Genomic DNA, 13,566 nt, shown 5'->3' with positions numbered 1-13,566 from the left:
ACTGAGCTAATAAAATTATGTGGCATGTGTACATTCTCCTTTGTTTCATTTGTCGCAGTAATAATTCGTGAGTGATATCCCTGCAGGTGGCCGCGGATTTACATTGACTGGCGGCAACCGTTGTGTGCCCCACGTGACTCTCCCCACTCTCCTCTCTAGTCCGGTAGTGGGGGTAGAGTGCTCGCGTTGCTCCGTGCTCGCGTCTTGCTGCTCACAGCTTGCTCCGCGAGCACGTACGTTGTGAAGCCCTGCTCTAGTTGCAACCCACGCCCTGGCGCGCACTTTATGAGTGCGCGCTTTGCAGCGATCAACAGCTTCCTCTCTTGTGTATTCGTATTTATAGCCACCGAGAAGTGCCATGCGAAGTCTTTCGACTTCGCATTCGAATTTTTAAAATAACATTGCAAAGTATCTTTTCCCTTCCGACAGGGGACGGTTGTCGGATGAGTAATCGTGCGGTCCATGTTTCTACTACGAGAGAATTTTTACGAGCTGTAAAACACACTGGAGTCTGACCGGTTGGCGTACTAGGTGAAACCAGGATCCCTAGAAATTTTTTTAAAAAAATTTGTGTTGTTTAACTAATACACTTACTGCCCCATTAAGTGTACGTTGGATGGCGCTATTGATATGTGACATTTTTTCACCCACTAGCGCCCCCAACGCCGATTCTTTAAAAAATCTGCTATGCATGAAACAGCTAATTTTTCAGGTAATTCAATGTTCCTGACATTGTATCTCCTGAACTGTTTGTCGCATAACGATTTGATATATAACCTTGCAGGTACATTCAGTGGTATAGGTGTATAATGTTTTCAATATTTACTGTCAACAGAATTTGTAGCAAAGAGGTGATGAGTTAAAAGGCGATGCCGATTGCTGAAGTTATGCTGCATAAACAGCAAAAATTTTGTAAGTATTTTTTTTGCTTTCATTATTTTGTGCGAGAAAAAATTTCGCTCATGCTCAAATACTTGATGAATATATTATGGGTATTTTATGCGCCATGAATTACGCTGCCTAGACACACACACACACACACACACACACACACACACACACACACAGCTTCTAACTGCAATACTTGTCAAAAGTGAAGTGATTAAAACATTGGTGGACCAGACTAGAAGAATCTAAATTCACTACTGGGCCATTAAAATTATAACACCAACGCAGATGATGAACGGCTATTCATTGGACAAATACACTCCTGGAAATGGAAAAAAGAACACATTGACACCGGTGTGTCAGACCCACCATACTTGCTCCGGACACTGCGAGAGGGCTGTACAAGCAATGATCACACGCACGGCACAGCGGACACACCAGGAACCGCGGTGTTGGCCGTCGAATGGCGCTAGCTGCGCAGCATTTGTGCACCGCCGCCGTCAGTGTCAGCCAGTTTGCCGTGGCATAGGGAGCTCCATCGCAGTCTTTAACACTGGTAGCATGCCGCGACAGCGTGGACGTGAACCGTATGTGCAGTTGACGGACTTTGAGCGAGGGCGTATAGTGGGCATGCGGGAGGCCGGGTGGACGTACTGCCGAATTGCTCAACACGTGGGGCGTGAGGTCTCCACAGTACATCGATGTTGTCGCCAGTGGTCGGCGGAAGGTGCACCTGCCCGTCGACCTGGGACCGGACCGCAGCGACGCACGGATGCACGCCAAGACCGTAGGATCCTACGCAGTGCCGTAGGGGACCGCACCGCCACTTCCCAGCAAATTAGGGACACTGTTGCTCCTGGGGTATCGGCGAGGACCATTCGCAACCGTCTCCATGAAGCTGGGCTACGGTCCCGCACACCGTTAGGCCGTCTTCCGCTCACGCCCCAACATCGTGCAGCCCGCCTCCAGTGGTGTCGCGACAGGCGTGAATGGAGAGACGAATGGAGACGTGTCGTCTTCAGCGATGAGAGTCGCTTCTGCCTTGGTGCCAATGATGGTCGTATGCGTGTTTGGCTCCGTGCAGGTGAGCACCACAATCAGAACTGCATACGACCGAGGCACACAGGGCCAACACCCGGCATCATGGTGTGGGGAGCGATCTCCTACACTGGCCGTACACCACTGGTGATCGTCGAGGGGACACTGAATAGTGCACGGTACATCCAAACCGTCATCGAACCCATCGTTCTACCATTCCTAGACCGGCAAGGGAACTTGCTGTTCCAACAGGACAATGCACGTCCGCATGTATCCCGTGCCACCCAACGTGCTCTAGAAGGTGTAAGTCAACTACCCTGGCCAGCAAGATCTCCGGATCTGTCCCCCATTGAGCATGTTTGGGACTGGATGAAGCGTCGTCTCACGCGGTCTGCACGTCCAGCACGAACGCTGGTCCAACTGAGGCGCCAGGTGGAAATGGCATGGCAAGCCGTTCCACAGGACTACATCCAGCATCTCTACGATCGTCTCCATGGGAGAATAGCAGCCTGCATTGCTGCGAAAGGTGGATATACACTGTACTAGTGCCGACATTGTGCATGCTCTGTTGCCCGTGTCTATGTGCCTGTGGTTCTGTCAGTGTGATCATGTGATGTATCTGACCCCAGGAATGTGTCAATAACGTTTCCCCTTCCTGGGACAATGAATTCACGGTGTTCTTATTTCAATTTCCAGGAGTGTAAATTCACTACTGGGCCATTAAAATTGTAACACCAAGAAGAAACGCAGATGATGAACGGGTATTCATTGGACAAATATATTATACTAGAGCTGATATGTGATTACATTTCCACGCAACTTCCGTGCATAGACCCAGAGAAATCAGTACCCAGAACAACCACCTATGGCCGTAATAACGGCCTTGATACGCCTGGGCATTGAGTCAAACAGAGCTTGGATGGCGTGTACAGGTACAGTTGCTCATGAAGCTTCAACACGATGCCACAGTTCATCAACAGTAGTGACTGGCGTATTGCGACGAGCCAGTTGCTCGGCCACCATTGACCAGACGTTTTCAATTGGTGAGATATCTGGAGAATGCGCTGGCCAGGGCAGCAGTCAAACATTTTCTGTATCCAGAAAGGCCCGTACAGGACCTGCAAAATGCGGTCGTGCATTATCCTGCTGTAATGTAGGGTTTCGCAGGGATCGAATGAAGGGTTTCAGCCACGAGTCGTAACACATCTGAAATGTAACGACCACTGTTCAAAGTGCCGTCTATGCGAACACGAGGTGACAGAGACGTGTAACCAATGGCACCCCATACCATCACGCCGGGTGATACGCCAGTATGGCGATGACGAATACACGCTTCCAATGTGTGTTCACCGCGATGTCGCCAAACACGGATGCGACCATCACGATGCTGTAAACAGAACCTGGATTCATCAGAAAAAATTACGTTTTGCCATTCTTGCACCCAGGTTCGTCGTTGAGTACACCATCGCAGGGGCTCCTGTCTGATGCAGCGTCACGGGTAACCTCAGCCATGGTCTCCGAGCTGATAGTCCATGCTGCTGCAAACGTCGTCGAACTGTTCGTGCAGATGGTTGTTGTCTTGAAAACGTCCCCATCTGTTGACTCAGGGATCGAGACGTAGCTGCGCGATCCGTTACAGCCACGCGGATAAGATGCCTGTCACCTCGACTGCTAGTGATACGAGGCCGTTGGGATCCAGCACGGCGTTCCGTATTACCCTTCTGAACCCGCCGATTCCATATTCTGCTAACAGTCATTGGATCTCGACCAACGCGAGCAGCAATGTCGCGATACGATAAACCTCAAACGCGATAGGCTACAATCCGACCTTTATCATATTCGAAAACGTGATGGTACGCATTTCTCCTCCTTACACGAGGCATCACAACTACGTTTCACCAGGCAACGCCGGTCAACTGCTGTTTGTTTATGAGAAATCTGTTTTTTTAAATGCTTAAAAGGCGTCCTTCGTTAAATCTTCGAACGGGGCGAATCTCGGTAGTCTTCCTCCGTACCCGGCTGCCCGTACCGTTTGTATTTTCACGACCGCCCACCCTACAAGTCCCAAACGCAGACACAGCGACTAACCCCTGATCTGATACTTGACATAGTGGCGGGCTAGTTCAGTTTCCAGCGAGCCACTGCAACGTTACGAAAATTGCTTAGAAGTAAGGGGGCGATTAAGAGCAAACGCGAAGCAGGTTTATAGATAACTAAAATAGTCAGTGGCAACTTTTTCCAACGAAAATGTTTTTGAAACTCTCTGGGCCGATTAAAACGGTGTGCTGGAGAGAGAGAGAGAGAGAGAGAGAGAGAGAGAGAAACTCGGGACCTTTGCCTTTCGCGGGCAAGTGCTACACAAACTGAGCTACCCAAGCACGACTCAAGACATCCTCACATCTTTATTTCCCCCACTGCCTCATCTTCCACCTTCCACACCTCACAGAAGTTCTTCTACGTTCTTCTAAGTGGACGTACTTCTGTGTCTTAGGCACGTGTTGGCAGTGTGTAAGCTGCATTTCAATGCGGCCTGCAGTAGTCAATTCGTCCTACATCAGGCGATTTGCAGGAAGGAACCAAGATCAACTGTCCTGAAAGTGTTACATACACACGGTTATGCATTTTCGCCTAAAAAGTGCAAATGGTCCAATCATTGCAGCCAAACAATCGTCTCCTGTGGTATACATTCTCGTTTACCGTGCTATCCTCAATAGATATAAGGACTACCTGAAAAAGTGCCTGTCTCCAGACGACGCAACGTTTCACATTTCTAGAGATAAGAATCGTCACAACATTGGAATTTGTGGCTCCGAAAGCCCAAGCAACACAGGTGAACACGTTCGTGACAGTTGAAAGACCTTTTAAAATATTTTGTGGTAAAATCTTCTAAAAAGTTATAGAATCCGCTTGTAACTGCTAATGCTCATTTATTGAGAGATCAAGGTACAAACGGTTTCGCGATAAATGTCATCTTCAGATCAATTTGGCTGGATTACATTAAGCCAAAAACCAATACGATCTCCCGACGTTCTATAATGGATTAATGTAATCCAGCCAAATTAACCTAAAGACGCGATTTGTTATCGGGAAACCGGGTTATCTTGATCTCACAATAAATGAGGATTAGCAGTTACAAGCGGACTCTACAAGATTTTACCACGAAATCTCTTAACCGTGCATAGCTTAAACACAACGGTTGCCCACATAAATAACTTATACATCCGTGATAGCCCGAAGCTTAACATTTGGTGGGGGAGAATGCGATGTAGGATGACAGGTCTAATTCTCTCGCAGAGAAAACGAGAAAGGGAAATTGTTTATTTCGACATATGCTGCTGCTACCACAGACCAAAGAGCTCCAGTTGTCCATCAGTGATGGTGCACCTCCATATTGGATTTTGACGGTGTGGGATGTGCTGAATGACATTTCCTGACAGCAGGATGGGTCGTAGTGGACGTATGGCATGGCCACCGCACTCTCCCTATTTCACGCTATTTTTTCTGAGGGTTTACGTCAAGGATTGCGTTTACACAAAAGCCAATGACACTGTTACCCTTCATGCACGATTCAGTAATCCAATCAGTACTATTGGACTCATTATCGGCCAACCCAAACCGCTAAGAATAGAAACTTGTAATTTGGAGTGGTGTTATACTGTAGGTATGGTTACGAAGAAACTTTTCGAAATTCCAACCTTACGGGGGTAAAATGGAGGATGAATTTTTTTTTTTGAAATATATTACTATTAAGGCAATTTTTTAGCTAGAACCGGTTTTTGGTTTCTGGATCAAAAATGAAATTTAGTGCTTTAGTAATTGAGTTTGATGGGTTATGGGCATAAATCCGAAAAAGTGGATTTCTGGTAAAAGTTGAAGATTTGCATGTTTATATCTTACTGAATCATAATTATATTTCAATGATGTAATAACTCTGTCTTAGACCATACTTTTAACATACAGAATCATTCCTTACAACTGAAGATATTTCTTCCATTTGTGATATATTATCCAAAATTTGGTTTCTCTATTAATGACAAAAATGAAATATCTTCAGGGAGTCTTGTTGATTTATTAATGAACTTAAAGGGGATAAAGACCTTCCAATACGATTTTGAAGCACCGATTGTGCTATCACTGACAAAGTACATCCTCACATATGACTGCAAATGGAAAGGAAATTTCCCCTGTGGCTTTATGAGAAGAAGACCATTAAACTTTTCTTCCAATCTCTAATAAGCTCACTTCGTCAATCACTTGAAATGGCTCTGGTTTCCCCCTGCGTTGTTTAAGGATTATGACATACTCTTCTTTTGAATGCAGTTTCCCTCTTCTTCAAATTTCTTCCATAAATGCCAAAATTCCGGCCACACTGACTTCTTTTTGTCTGTAAAGTCATTTTCTGACTTATTACCACTCACTTCACTCATCATATCACACAAGTTTACACGCAACGCAGCTCTGAGTCGATACAATAACCTATACGCAGTAAACAAGGTGACAACTGCCTGTCATCCACTGCCTTCTTAAGCTGATTGCTTAGCCTAAACTAAAGATATCGAGTTGAAATTTTCAGTGTGGGTAATTCAAATATGGAGGTATCGATTTAGCTTTTTGATGCAAAAGGGGCGTAAAACTGTGGAGGGAAGTTTTTAAAAAAATAAATCATTTCTGAAGTACAGGTATTTATTTATAGTGCATTTTTAAAGCTACACGTATGAAATCTGTAATCTGAGTTCTTGGTTAGGGGATGAAAGTTTCTATGGAAATTTCACCTCAAGAATTCAAAAGGCAGAACTAACAAAGGCCTTCGACTCAGCTACCAGTATAGCTTTTTTTTTTTGTCAGAAGCACTTCCCGAAAAGACCATGCTTCTGCGTACTGAATTAGTGGAAAAATTTAAAATCTGTTGCAACTTGTGCACAACATAAAAATACGATTAAAGAAAAACAAAAAAGTCTGTGCAAATCATACACTGAGGTGACAAAAGTCACTGGATAGCGATATGCACGTACTGTATACAGATGGCGGTAGTATCGAGTAAATATAATATAAAAGGGCAGAGCATTAATGGATCTGTCATACTGAGATGACCCATCTGAAAAGGTTTCCGACGAGATTATGGCCGCACCAACTTTGAACGCGGAATGGTAGTTGCAGCTAGACGCGTGGGACGTCCCATTAAGGAAATGGTTAGGGAATTCAGTATTCCGAGATCCACAGTGTTAAGGGGTGTGCCGAGAATACCACATTTCAAGCATTATCTTTCACCACGGACAACGCACCGGCCGACGGCCTTACTTAACGACAGAGAGCAGTGGCGTTTGCGTAAGGTTGTCAGTGCTAACAGACAAGCAACACTGCATAAAGTATGTGTGACGTACGACGAACGTATCCGTTATGACAACGCGGCGAAATTCGGCGTTAATGAGCTATGGTAGCAGACGACCGAAGCGAGAGCCTTTGCTAACAGCACGACATGGGCTCCAGCACATCTCTTAGGCTCGTGGTCATATGGATTGGACCCTAAACGACTGGAAACAGTGGCCTGGTCGTGTGTGTCCTGATTTCAATCGGTAAGAGCTGATGGCATGGTTCCTGAGTGGCGCAGATCTGACGAAGCAAGGGACTCAAGTTGTCAACAAGAAACTCAAGCTGGCGGTGGCTCAACAATGGTGTCGACTGGGTTCTCTGGTCAACTGAACCGATCACTTACTGCAAATGATTATTTTCGGCTGAGCGGTGTAACACCCTAATGAACCCCAAAACCCATTTAGGAAAGACCGTCATGATTTAAAGTAGGGAAAAGTTATCCTGATAAACACCAACATTAAGCATTAAAGAGTGTGTTTTGGTAGAAAGGAAGAAGAAAGAAAGGTAATCTTTAGTTATTTGCCAAACATCTAAGTAATAATGGCAAATTAATACCATGAAAGTTAAGTAAAGAAAAATGTCGGTCAGAGATAACTTTTATGTGGAACAGAGTTGCAAACGCAACGAAGAAATTCAATGCGTCTACAATACTCATTCACGGAAGAAGTAAGTCGCTTGCTAGCTATCGTGCTGTCAAGTCATACGAGAACAGCTCTTGCCATAGTTGAGCGAACGGAGCGCGACGAGATTGTTTTACTTTCAAGAGTCGTTGTTGCGTGACGTAGACGGACGGATTTTGTGAACTGATATTCAGACTACAGACTTGAACCGAGATAGTATGCTGACTGTGTATACCGAGTTGCTGGACTCTATTAACGGAAGTAGGCAATATTGGACTCAACATTCATATAAGTGAACTTATAGAAAGGAAGGGACAAAGTGTCTAAAGACTATAATACACGTTTAGTCTCTAGTAGGAGACATTGACACGAATACATGAAGATACAATTACGCCGAGGGTTAAAGCTGTCGTAATTGTCACGATACTTGAAACTAACAGAACTGCCAGTGCTAATTAACCGTGTGTGCGTATGGCGTGATGTTTATAAAGTATTAAGCGAAAAGGAACAATAAAATTGTTCATCAAAAGTGGAAATTCAACGTGTCGCTTCCACCATTCTATAAATATTTGGTAATTGCTCATCAAAAGTTAATGAACAGTGACTATTTAACTTGGAAGTATATTCGTGGACTGTTAGTTGTGACACGGAAGGTTTGGACATACATAATATTTCGACGCAAGATAATTGAGACACTGTTAAAGAGTATCTGTGGATCTCGCGTCATATAGAGCGAACAATTTTACTTAGCAACGAACAAACAAAGACCAATACGATCTGCAATTGAACTTTTTCCTCGCTTTTCGTGATGTGGACGATGCGCATGAGGAAAGATTCACCAATTACTGCACTAAAGTGTTAACCGGGCACAGAATAATTCAACTTCAAACCATAAGAGACAGAGTGCGCAGTTCGGATTAATAAGGAAACTGTGCGGACTCGCAATCAAACTTTAATCATTACGCGAGGAACGATTTCTTAAGAGCTTTTTCAGATCTTGTCTCTCGTTAACCGACGGAGACATCCATCATCGCGCATCGCGTCTCGACTCCACCGACCGAGCTGTAGCAGTACGGCGTCGACAACACCAGCACGTGGCGGAGAGGGGACGTCACAACGGGGACGATGTTCTGCCACTCATGGACGTCCTATTCCCAAACAACAGTATCGTGTCACTGGGCCACAACAGGTCGCCACTGGTTTGACGTACTTTCTGTACAGTTCGAGCGAATGACCTGGCCACCCAGGTCGCCCGACATAAACCCCGTCGAACACTTACGGGAGATAACCGGGAGATCAATTCGTGCACAAGAGTGCTGCACCGGCGACACTTCGGCAATTACAGACGGTTATAGAGACAGCATGACTCAGTATTTCTGGAGGAGACTTCCAACGACTTGTTGAGTCCATGTGACGTCGAGCTGCTGCAATACCCCGGGCAAATGGAGATTCAAAGTTATGATTTTGTTTTGAAATGAATCTATAGAAGTGGAAAGCAGGAATGGAAACTCAAAGAAGTTGTTTCACTATACAAAGAAAAGTAAGAGAGGTTATCAAAGTGAAAACCTATTCATAAAAGATAAAAATCAAAATATGCTAACGCAGCTGGAAGGTATCCTAGAAAGATGGAAAGAGTATTTCTCGGAAACGTTAAATTGCACTGATCCGCACATAACCTTCGATTACGCAATGTCAGAGTGACATCATTAATAATCACGAATGTAGAATCACAGAACAGGAAGTGATCCACTCCATTCAAAAGCTCAAAAACAACAAGGCAGCAGGCGAGGACCAGATATCAGCAGAGATGTTAAAAGAGGGCGGAAGCAAACTACACAAAGAAATTTATAACCTTCTCACAATGATATGGAAAACTAAAACACTGCCTGAAGATTGGAAAACTGCAATAATTTGTCCCATAAACAAGAAAGGAAACAAAATGGAATGTGGAAATTACAGAGGAATCAGTTTGCTGAACATATACAAAATCCTGTCAATGACCATTCTGGAAAAACTTAAACCTTACGCAGAAAACATTATTCAAGATTACCAGGCTGGATTTCGAACAAACCGTTCCACAACTGATAATTTGTTTACTATATGACAAATCTTTGAGAAATACTGGGAATTTAACAAAAACATCCACTACCTGTTCAATGACTTCCAGCGAACCTACGACAGCATCCACAGAAGTAGCCTCTACAACACATTACGAGAATTTAGTATACCCAGTAAAATCATTAGTATGATACAACTGTGCATGGATGGCTCCCAGGCAGCAGTGAAGTTCGGAGGATCCATATCCCTCACCATTCCAATTAAAACAAGCTTACGACAGGGAGACGCTCCTTCATGTGTCCTCTTCAACCTTGTATTAGACAAAGTGGTTCGGGAGAGTAATTTATTACATCTATACAATGGTCTCCGAATCGAACACAGTGAAGTAGAACTCCTGGCTTATGCAGATGATATAGTGTTGCTGAGTGAAACTGAAGAAGAACTGAGAGACATGTACAGATCTCTCAAGCCACAGTGCCAGCAAAATTGGGCTTTTGATTAACCAAGAAGAAACCGAATATAGGGAAATAGGTCGAGTGATAAACCCAAAACCTTACTTTGAAATTGACCAACACTCTAAATTCTGAAAAGTTCTCCAGTTTAAATACCTTGGATCACGTTTCAACAGTAAAAATCATAACAATGGATATAAATGAAAGAATAGCCTCAGTTTCAAGATGTCTGTACTCACTAAGTAACCCACTCAAAAGTAAAGCTTTGTCAATCACCACAAAGATGAAGATATACAACACTATTATCTGCCCCACAGTACTGCACGGTGCAGAAAGCTGGACGCTTACAAAGAATGAAAGAGAAAAACTGAATGTTTTCGAAAGAAAAGTAATGAGAAAAATCTGAGGACCTGTGTTGGAAAATGGCATAGGAGAAATCGAAAGAACAATGAAATTTATCAGTTAATGAAGCAACCCACTATCATCCAGAAATAAAAAGTAGGAGACTGCAATGGGCTGGACATGTGGCCAGAATGGAAAACAACAGATTCACCAAGAAAGCATTTGAAGGAACTCTCCAGGCAAGACCATTGGACCGACCTCGTACAAGATGGAAAGATGACATAGAGAAGGACATCGCAGCATTAGGAATTTCCGCAGGGTGGAGAGAGGCTGCGAGAGATGGAAGGTGGTGGAAGCAGATCGTTGATGCAGCGCGTGGTCTACAGGGCCTGTGATTGCTGAGAAGGTAAGATTTGAAATGATAGTGGGATTTTATGGACACCTTGCTTATATTTTGCTATGACTGTAGTTTTAAGATACGCCACTTTCTTTAGTGTGCTTCCCGAGGACACCGCGTGACGTAATCAACAGTCCGACCGTACGCTGGAGAACAAGCGAAACGATGCACTTGTTGCAAAGTTGTAGCGCGGTGTTCCCGCGGCGCGCGCGCAGTGGCTGCGGCTGCGGCGGTGGCCGGACGAGTCGTGGACCACGTGGGCCGCGGCACGCGGGGGCGGCTGGCGGCCGGAAGCCGGCGCCGGATTGGAGGCGGCGGCGGATGCGGTCCCCCGCTGCCCTTTATGCGACGCCCGGATATCGCGTACACTCGTGCGCGCCGCAAGCGGGCCCTCGGTCACCGCCGCCCCGCCTGACAAGTAGCAGACTGGTTCGTTCCACCGACACTGCCGTCGCCTCACTTGCAAAGTAAAGCCGAGAGGCGGCAACTATCCGTTACCCAACGGAAGGATTTTTGCACCAGGACCACTAAACTGTCACCTAATTTAAGCGATATTTGTAGAGGTGCTGTGAAATTGCCTACTTGACATTTTTAAAAATCTTTAATTGAAAAAAAAAAAAAAACTGCTACTCGCCCCTACATGTCCAATGGTTAGCATCCATTAGATAATCCCCCCCACCCTCTGTGGGAGGGTAATGTGACGTTATTTGAGTTGGTTTGTTTAAAAGAGGGGGGGGGGGGGTTGGTTTGATGGGGGCTAAACATCGAGGTCACCAGTCACCAGTTAAAAACAGACATATTCGTAAAAGGCCTATACAGTAAAAGTGTAACCTCTGCACCCAGAGAGAGGGAACAGCTAGGGGTACAGAGCTAAAATGAACACCGCAATAACATAAAATAGAGGACACTTAAAAGGAGTAGAGCAAATAGTTGACTAGAGTAAAACAGACTACAGTGGTTGATGGATCAGGTAAAAGGTCAACCACTCAACTACAAACGAAGAACCTCCAGCTGGAAAGCGTTGATAGAGGTACCAACACAACTTGTTACCATAAAAGACACTATTTTGGTATCCACGTCACAATTAAAAGTCGCTGGAGTGGGTGTAGCCTGAGAAATCATGCGACAGCGCCCACACTAGAGTGAGTGATAAAACCCAGCTGCACGGATAAAACGTAACGCTGAGTCAGCTATAGAGGCATCGTCACGTTGAATTAAAGGAAGTGCAGCTGGTAAATTAAAGGACTGCCGCAAGGGGACTAAAAGGGGGCAGTCCATCAGAAGATGGACCACTGTCAGCTCTGCATCACAGCGACACTTGGGCGGGTTCTCACGGCGAACGAGATAGCTGTGGGGCAGCCGCGTATGTCCAATTAGGAGACGGCAGAGAACAACTGAGTCCCTACGCGTGCTCCTCAAGGATGAGTGCCATACGGCCGTGGACGACTTTACCATGCAGAGCTTATTTGGCGTGTTCAAGACAGATCATTCAGAGCTTCAGGCATCGCGGACCTTGCGATGGAGGGCTGACTGGAGGTCTCTTCCCACGAGACCAAGCTCAAGGGGTGGCCTGCTTGGCCAACCGATCGACACGTTCGTTTCCTGGAATGCCGATGTGGCCCGGGGTCCACACAAACGTCGCTGAACGACCACACTCGGCGAGAGCAGAAACAGCATCTTGAATACCGCGCACCAAAGGGTCCCCAGAAAAACACTGGTCGAGTGCTTGCAGTCCACTCAGGGAGTCGCTGCATATGGCAAATGACTCCCCAGGGCAGGAGGAAAGGTGAGCGAGTGCACGATAAAGAGCAACCAGCTCCGCAGTGAAAACACTGCTCCCACAAGGCAGGGAATGCTGTTCAACGTAGTCGCCGTGGATGAAAGCAAACCCAGTGTGACCATCAATCATCGGTGCAGACTACATCTGCATCGCGAAACGAGGCAAGAGGAGCCAGGAATTGTTGAAGACTGGCAGGTGGAACGGAGGACTTGGAGTCGCAGGACAAATCCAAGCAAAGCCGCAAGCGAGGGAGGGACCAATGAGTGGTAGAAAAAAGAGGGCCGGAAGGATCGAGGAAGGGGAAAGGACTCAAGTGACGAGAGAAGGAAACGAACGCGGACCGCGATCGGGGGACCCGACCTAGGCCGCCGTCGTGGGGAGTGGAGTGCAGCAGATGGAAAAAGGAGCCTGCGGTTTTGGGTGGTCGGGCGAGGCACGGATGCGGGCGATGCACGACGCAAGCAACTGTTGTCGGCGGAATCGTAGGGGAGGGATTCCAGCTTCTACAAGAAGGCTAGTCACCGGACTAGTGCGGAAGGCACCTGTCGCCAGGGGGAGGGGGAAGGGACCAAACTGCATCGGTCCCTTGTTCCGAAGGAAACAATGCCACAAGGGTGAGAA

General features: G+C 46.0%; 1 protein-coding gene across 1 annotated transcript in view; it reads right to left on the bottom strand.

The window, feature by feature from the left end:
• The window catches only part of LOC126253065 (uncharacterized), a 171,500-nt gene that overhangs the window by 145,480 nt on the left and 12,454 nt on the right, over positions 1 to 13,566 (bottom strand). The gene's annotated exons all lie outside the window — the stretch shown is intronic.

Source organism: Schistocerca nitens, chromosome 4 (genome assembly GCF_023898315.1).
Source record: "Schistocerca nitens isolate TAMUIC-IGC-003100 chromosome 4, iqSchNite1.1, whole genome shotgun sequence".
In the NCBI taxonomy this organism is placed as follows: Eukaryota; Metazoa; Arthropoda; class Insecta; order Orthoptera; family Acrididae; genus Schistocerca; species Schistocerca nitens.
The sequence above is the reverse complement of the archived record's forward strand: the minus strand, read 5'-3'. Positions and strand labels throughout refer to the sequence as shown.